The following is a 6920-nucleotide window of genomic DNA, read 5'->3' as shown; positions in this document are numbered from 1 at the left end:
TTTAATGCAATATGTTGAAAATGTCAAGAATATGTTCTCGTTTAATGAAAATCATCCGGTTTATTAAAATCTCGTTTCAAATGTTTGCAGACATGGTTGGATGGTCGGCTCCCGTATCACGGTCCGCGAACGGATAGCATGTCCATTTTAGGGGTTCGTGTTTTGGACGCCCTAAGGTTACCATTTCACCTTGATCTGTATCCTACAAATTTTTGAGTTGTATCCTACATAAGTTAAATGTTGTTTATTATAGTAGTTTCCGATTTTGTCAAGACTAGATGATACCCACGCACGTTGCCGTGGAAATGTTTTGCAATATATTTGAACGACATTTGGTTGTATGAAATATGAATATTTGAAGTAATAATATGAGAATTAAAACTGAAAATACATATGATTGACTATTTTTTATTATTGTATAATATAAATATCATAATTTAATAAAAATTCCCAGTTTAGAGGTTAAGCTGGAATTTTCCCATGCATGTTGAATATTGGTGTGGCATGCTTGCATGTTGAGTTATTATAGTAGACTTTGTTTTTGTCAAGACTAGATGATACCCCCGCACGTTGTTGTGCAATGTTTATTAATATATTTTTAGTGACATTTGGTTGTATGAAACATGAATATTTGGAGTAATAATATGAGAATTGAAACTGAAAATACATATTATTTACTGTGTTTGATTATTGTATAATATAAATATCATAATATAATAAAAATTCTAATGCATGTTTGTATGTTGAAGTGTCTTTTCTTATGTATGATTGTAGATTGAGGTGGAACCTTTCCCATTCATGTTTAATATTGATGTGACATGCTTGCATGTTGAGAAAAGTAAGTTAGTGGTGGCTAGTTATTTAGATATAAAAGAATAGTCGGGTCTAACTAAAGTATGAGTACAAGATTTGATGATTTGTATATTGGATTGTGTGGAAAGACTCTATCTAAGCAAAGAGGCAATTTCAACATCTTGTTCATTAACTATGAGCCATATAGATAAAATCTGACAATAAAGTGTAAGAGACAGTTTGAAGGTGGAAGACCACTGAACCAAGATGATGTATGTCTATTTTGCTGATCAAACAAAATTATGAATATATATAACACTATGCTTCCTAGTTTTAAAGAGCTCACATTCAATTAAGGTCTTATATTGGAATTGGGTCATCCGATTTTGACCGAGTCAACAATTTCTCAAAGCTCTCTCATTCAATTGTTTTATACTATACACTATGCTTTCTAATTTTTAAGGCCTCACAATTAATTAAGGTCTTCAATTTAGAACCGGGTCACCCGATTTTGACTGGATTAACAATTTCTCAAGGAGCTCTCCCATTTCAATTCTTTTAATTCCCTATGTACTCTAATTTCGAGGCTCTTTCATTCAATTTAGGTATTCAATTTTGGATTTGATTTACGATTTTGATCGGGCCAAATAATTTTTCAAATCAATCAGCAACAACTGGCCTATAAAAACCTATCAATCCCATGAACCCTCCCATCACCTAGAAAAAAGAAGCGCCACCATGTGATACTTATCACCAATATAGTACATGCAGGCACCGACGCAGAAATTCCCGCCACCCACCAATATGTTGGTTAGCGGATAACATAGAACCACACCACAAAAGGCCCATCAAATCACCTCATTACAAAAAAAAACGCACTCCATCATCTCCCCGACCCGCCAAACTAAATATTCCATCAGCTCCAAAATATAAGGAGTATTAATTTTTTGAAAAGTCAAATTTCTTTGACTTTGACCAAGTTCAGAGCAAAAAATATCAACATCCACAACATTAAACAAAAAGAATGGAAATTCATTTCATGATGAATCTAATCATAACGGTTTGATATTATGGATTTTGATATATTTCCCACAAATTTGATCAACTTAAAAGGTTTGAATTTTCCAAAAAGTAATACACCTTATATTTTAAAATAGACGGAGTAATTATTTGTAAAGAAACCCACCACACCAATGGCGCAACAAAGCGCACCCAATCATTCTAATCTATTAGTGTATTTTAAGGCCTCACAACCAATTAAGGTCTTCAATTTCAAATTTGGTCACCCAATTTTGACCGGGTCAACAATTTGTCAAGGAGCTCTCTCATTCAATCCTTTTAATCCGGTATGCTCCCTAATTTTGAAGTTCTCCCATTCAATTAATGTATATAATTTTGGACTTCGTTCAAACTTTGACCGGGTCAACATTTTTTGAATCAATCGACAGTAATCAACCTATAAAACTACCTAGAAAAAAAGCGCCAACATATGATAATGTAGCACCAATATAGCATGCAGTCACCGATGTAAAATTTTCCTAGATAAATATGGTTGATTACCAGATAACATAGAATCACACCGCGAAAAGGCCCACCAAAACACCGCATTATAAATAAAACTAAAATACACTCCATCATCTCCCTCACTCGCCAAACCATATATTCCCTCAGTTCCAAAATATAAGGTGTATTAGTTTTTAAAAATTCAAATTCTTTTACTTTGACTAAGTTTAGAACAAAAAATACCAACATCCACAATACTAATAAACAAAATGATAAATCATTTCATGTTGAATCTAATGATACTGATTTGATATTATGGTTATTGACATATTTCTGTACAAACTTGGTCAAACTTTAAAAGGGTTTACTTTTCAAAAAACTAATAACCTTATTATTTAAAACAGCATGAGTAAAAATATTATGAAAATCCAATTACACCAACGGTGCAGTAAAGTGCATCCAACCCTTCTAGTGAATATACTATGCTCCCTAATTTTTAAGGCCTCACAATTACTTGAGGACATCAATTTGGAATTGGGTCACTCGATTTTGACCGGGTCAACAATTTCTCAAGGAGCTATTTTATTAAAAAAATCACTTTGCTCTCTAATTCTGAAGCTCTCCCATTCGATTGAGGTATTCAATTTTGGATTTGGTTCACGATTTTGACTGGGTCACTGATTTTTCAAATCAGTCGACAATAATTGATCTATAAAAACATATCAATCCTTTGCACTCTCTCACCATCTAAAAAAATGCCAACATGTGATGTTGTAGCACCAATACAGTACATGCAACCACTGATTCGGAAAATTTTCACACGTAAGTATGGGTTAATTAGCACATAACACCGAATCACATCGCGAAAGACCCACCAAAACACTGCATTATAGAAAAAAGAAAACATACTCCATCACCAAACCAAGTACTCACTGAGTTTGAAAATATAAAGTGTATTATGTTTAAAAGAAGTCAAATTTCTTTCACTTTGACCAAGTTCAGAGCCAAAAATAATAAAATATTGACACCCACAATACTAAATAATTAAAAGTAAAAATACATTTTATGATGTATCTAATGATACTGATTTGATATTATGTATATTGATATATTTCTCTATAAATTTGGTCAAACTTAAAGATGTTTGACTTTTTTAAAAACTTTTTTAAAAAAGCAACACACCTCATATTTTAAAACAGAGGGGGTAATTCTTTTTTAATGAAAATCCAACAACATCAACAACGAGGCAAAGCACGTCCAACCTTCTAGTAATATAGGAAAACTGACAACTCGATCGCCGTTTTGTGCTTGGAAGAATGTGACCACAATAAACATCCAAACTAAACCTTGTCTACTTAAGCATTATCTCTTACACTTACTACTACTCTATTATCTAACATTACATTATTAATTTAGGTCTGCGGCGCATCAAGTCATTTTCATGGGACTTCATTTGTTTACCGAGGAGCCTTTGGGTCTGGCTGGCTTTGCATCTCACTCACATGAGCCACGTTTCTCCGAATTCATAGTGACCATATACTCCCTATTTTATACGGCAATCAGTTGCCATAGTTGACCTCCACTTGTGCTTAACCCCGGATGGAGCAGTTGGATGCAGATATTTCATCGGCTTGTGTGTAGTGTACTAGGTCTAGGACACAGGGTAACATGGATTTAAGGACACGTTGACCGGATCACCTGGCTGTACTACCACACTGGATATCATATCATGTACCACTGGACTTCGAACTTGATTTTTCTTTTCTGGCGGGAACTTCAAACTTGATTAATGGAGAACAACATTGTACTCCTGTCCAGCCTAAAACGACTGATTAACTGCTACCACTTCGCTGATCTAGAAAATGTCCTTCGATAGAGACAACAATCACTCCTGTCTAAAGTATATGTGTTCAAAGTAGTGCCGAGCTTTCATAACTTTTTATCTTGATTTTATTCTGTCTGCCAGACCCTCTTTCGGCGTTCCGAGCCATGACTAGACATTAAGAAGAGAATGTCGTTTGACTTTACAACTAAAACTTTTTGTTCTCCCATTTTCAAGAAAAATACTGAGCATGCTTGGTTTATTGCCGAAATTTAGATAGCCAACGTGTATATTTTCAATTTAAGGGCAGTCTCGGTGCGGCTTTGCTACACATACAGGATGTTACATGGAAGAGGAGGTTACAGGGTGATATGGCAGTTTTTAATTGGTCATTAGCTAGTGATGGCTCTCGCTCCCTCCTCTCCGCACCCCCTCCCTCCTCCACCTCCGGCTGCTCCGGCCACCACCACGGCGGCCGGGCACCCTCTCCCTCCTCCACCACCTCCGACGGCTCCGGCCACGCCTCCACCTCCCCTCATCCTCACCACTCACCCCAAGGACGAGCTCACCCCCACGGTTGCGCCACCTCCATCCACCTTCTTTGACCTGTCCTGTGTCAAGGCCGGCCAGGTAGCTCTCCAATGCTTCCTCGGCTGCGGCAACGCCATGGGGCTCGAGTTCGAGGATGACTGCAACCGCTACCTTCGCCTCGACATCACCACCCCCGAGCTCCACCTCGCATCGCCTCTCTACGTCATCTTCGACTTCTCCCACCGCCAACTTGACACCATTGTCGTCGCTGCTCTGCTCCAGGCTACTCTTGGTGGTAGTGCTGTCGACTTTTTCGTTGCCATGTGCTCCCCTCTCACCTTCCGTTTCCACGTCGCATCCCCACGCATCGCGGAGATCATCCTCGACCAGTCCAAGGTCTGCCACCGCAACTTCGCCTTCGCTAGAACCCTGCCACCTCTCCCACCACCACCTCCGACCTTGGCTTCCTGCATGTCGCTTGCCCGCCTGCTCCAAATTCCTGATGACCTGGGGCTCCGGTTTGAATCTGTGGCCTGGTCACAACTCCGATCACACGTCACCATCGATTCCGACCGTCAACCACACGGATGTCGCATGTATGCGCGTGTCATCCAATTCCCGTTCACCCTCAACGCAACAGACATGGCTCTCATTCTCGCTCGCATGTTCGGAGGATGCTACCACCACTTCAACACCACTGATGATGGCGACTCATGCTTCTCCTTCACCATCGCATCACCTGCTGTTGCCACGCTGATAACCTCCATGGGTGACTTCCGCAAGCGGGGCATGCTGATCCGCTTCCCCTGGCCCCTGCGCATGGGCGCTGCCCGACGCCCTCTTTCTGATGATGCCATGTCTCCGTCGTATGGATCCATGACTCCCTCGTCGTCGCCGGTCGTCTCTGCTTCACTGCCATCAGTGTCCCTGTCTCTCGACCTGCCTAAGGTGAGGCGAAAACGGCCTGGTTTTAGCTTTTTTTACCGTATGCTTAATGTTAATTGCTTTAACCAGACACCACCTCATGTGCACTACACTCATCACTCGCATCCCTTTTGGATTACCTTCCTCCCAATTAGTGTTAGGCCAAATGAAATGCTAATTGAGTCTGCCCTAAACCACTGCTTTTCGGCTAAACAAGATTTCCACGCAATCAAGGTTTCTGATCTCATTTTCAAATCCGGCATCTCCTCCCGCCCAGTCAAAGTTCAAATCCTCAAACTTGGGTCCCTTGACTTTGAAGGGTTTCGTCTCTTTCTTTTTGACCAGCTAGAAACGGCCGTATCGCACTGTGCTCGCTTCCTCCATTGTTATAATACTTTTGCCTTCGCCCCGCTGCCCCACGACCCGAGTCCATCCTTGGTCCATTTGATTATCCCCACCCGCCTGCCCATGCACCACAACAGCAGCCTCTCGTGATCACGTCCTCGCCACGCGGCCGGTCAGCCATGCAAGACTCCCTGGCCCACCGCATGCACAATGATGATCGTGCGGCCGCTCCCGACACACCAAATCTCCCAAAAGATCCATACATGCAGGGCAGTGCTGCGCATGCGCGCGGGGCCGGTGCAGGAACCCAGAAAACCCCCCCGGTGTCTCTATCTGTGCCAAATATGGATGCCCCACCTGACCCCCCCCCCCCCCCCGCGTCTAATCCGGGCTCCATCCCGCCGCCCCCTGTCTCCCCACGCGCCGCCCTGAGACCGCAACGCTAGCGAATCTTGCATCGGGAACCGCTGATCCTGCGCGGTCACGCGCGTTGCCATGCGCTCACTCGCCGCTGCCGCCCCCCTCCTACTCCTGACCAGCATCTAGCTCTCATCATCGCCCCTAAAATCTCTCTGCAGCCTAATCCGGCCACTCGATCACCACGCCCCACCTCCCCGTCGCCTCGACCGCTGCCACACGCAACAGATCACGCCGTTCTGACGCCAGATCCGCTGCCCTCTCGGCCCAACAGCATCGCAACACGCACATATTGAGACGCCCTCCTCTCCCCTCCCCGCGGCCATAGTGACCCGCTGCCCCGCCCACCATATATACCCCGACGCCTCCTCTCCCCCACTCATCCTCATTCTTCTGCACCTCTAGCCACCAAAAAGCGACGCCGCTGTTTCCGCTTCCTAGCCCTAGATCATTGCGTGGAGGCTTGCCGCAACCCCGTCCGCTGCGCTCGTTGCTGGCGGTGTGACCACCGCAGCCGCGACTGCAGGTACCGCCGTCTCTGGCCTTTCTCCCCCCCCTTCCTGATTCTTTCTCTATAGGACCTAAC

Source organism: Triticum aestivum, chromosome 7D (assembly GCF_018294505.1).
Source record: "Triticum aestivum cultivar Chinese Spring chromosome 7D, IWGSC CS RefSeq v2.1, whole genome shotgun sequence".
Taxonomy (NCBI): domain Eukaryota; kingdom Viridiplantae; phylum Streptophyta; class Magnoliopsida; order Poales; family Poaceae; genus Triticum; species Triticum aestivum.
The sequence above is the reverse complement of the archived record's forward strand: the minus strand, read 5'-3'. Positions refer to the sequence as shown.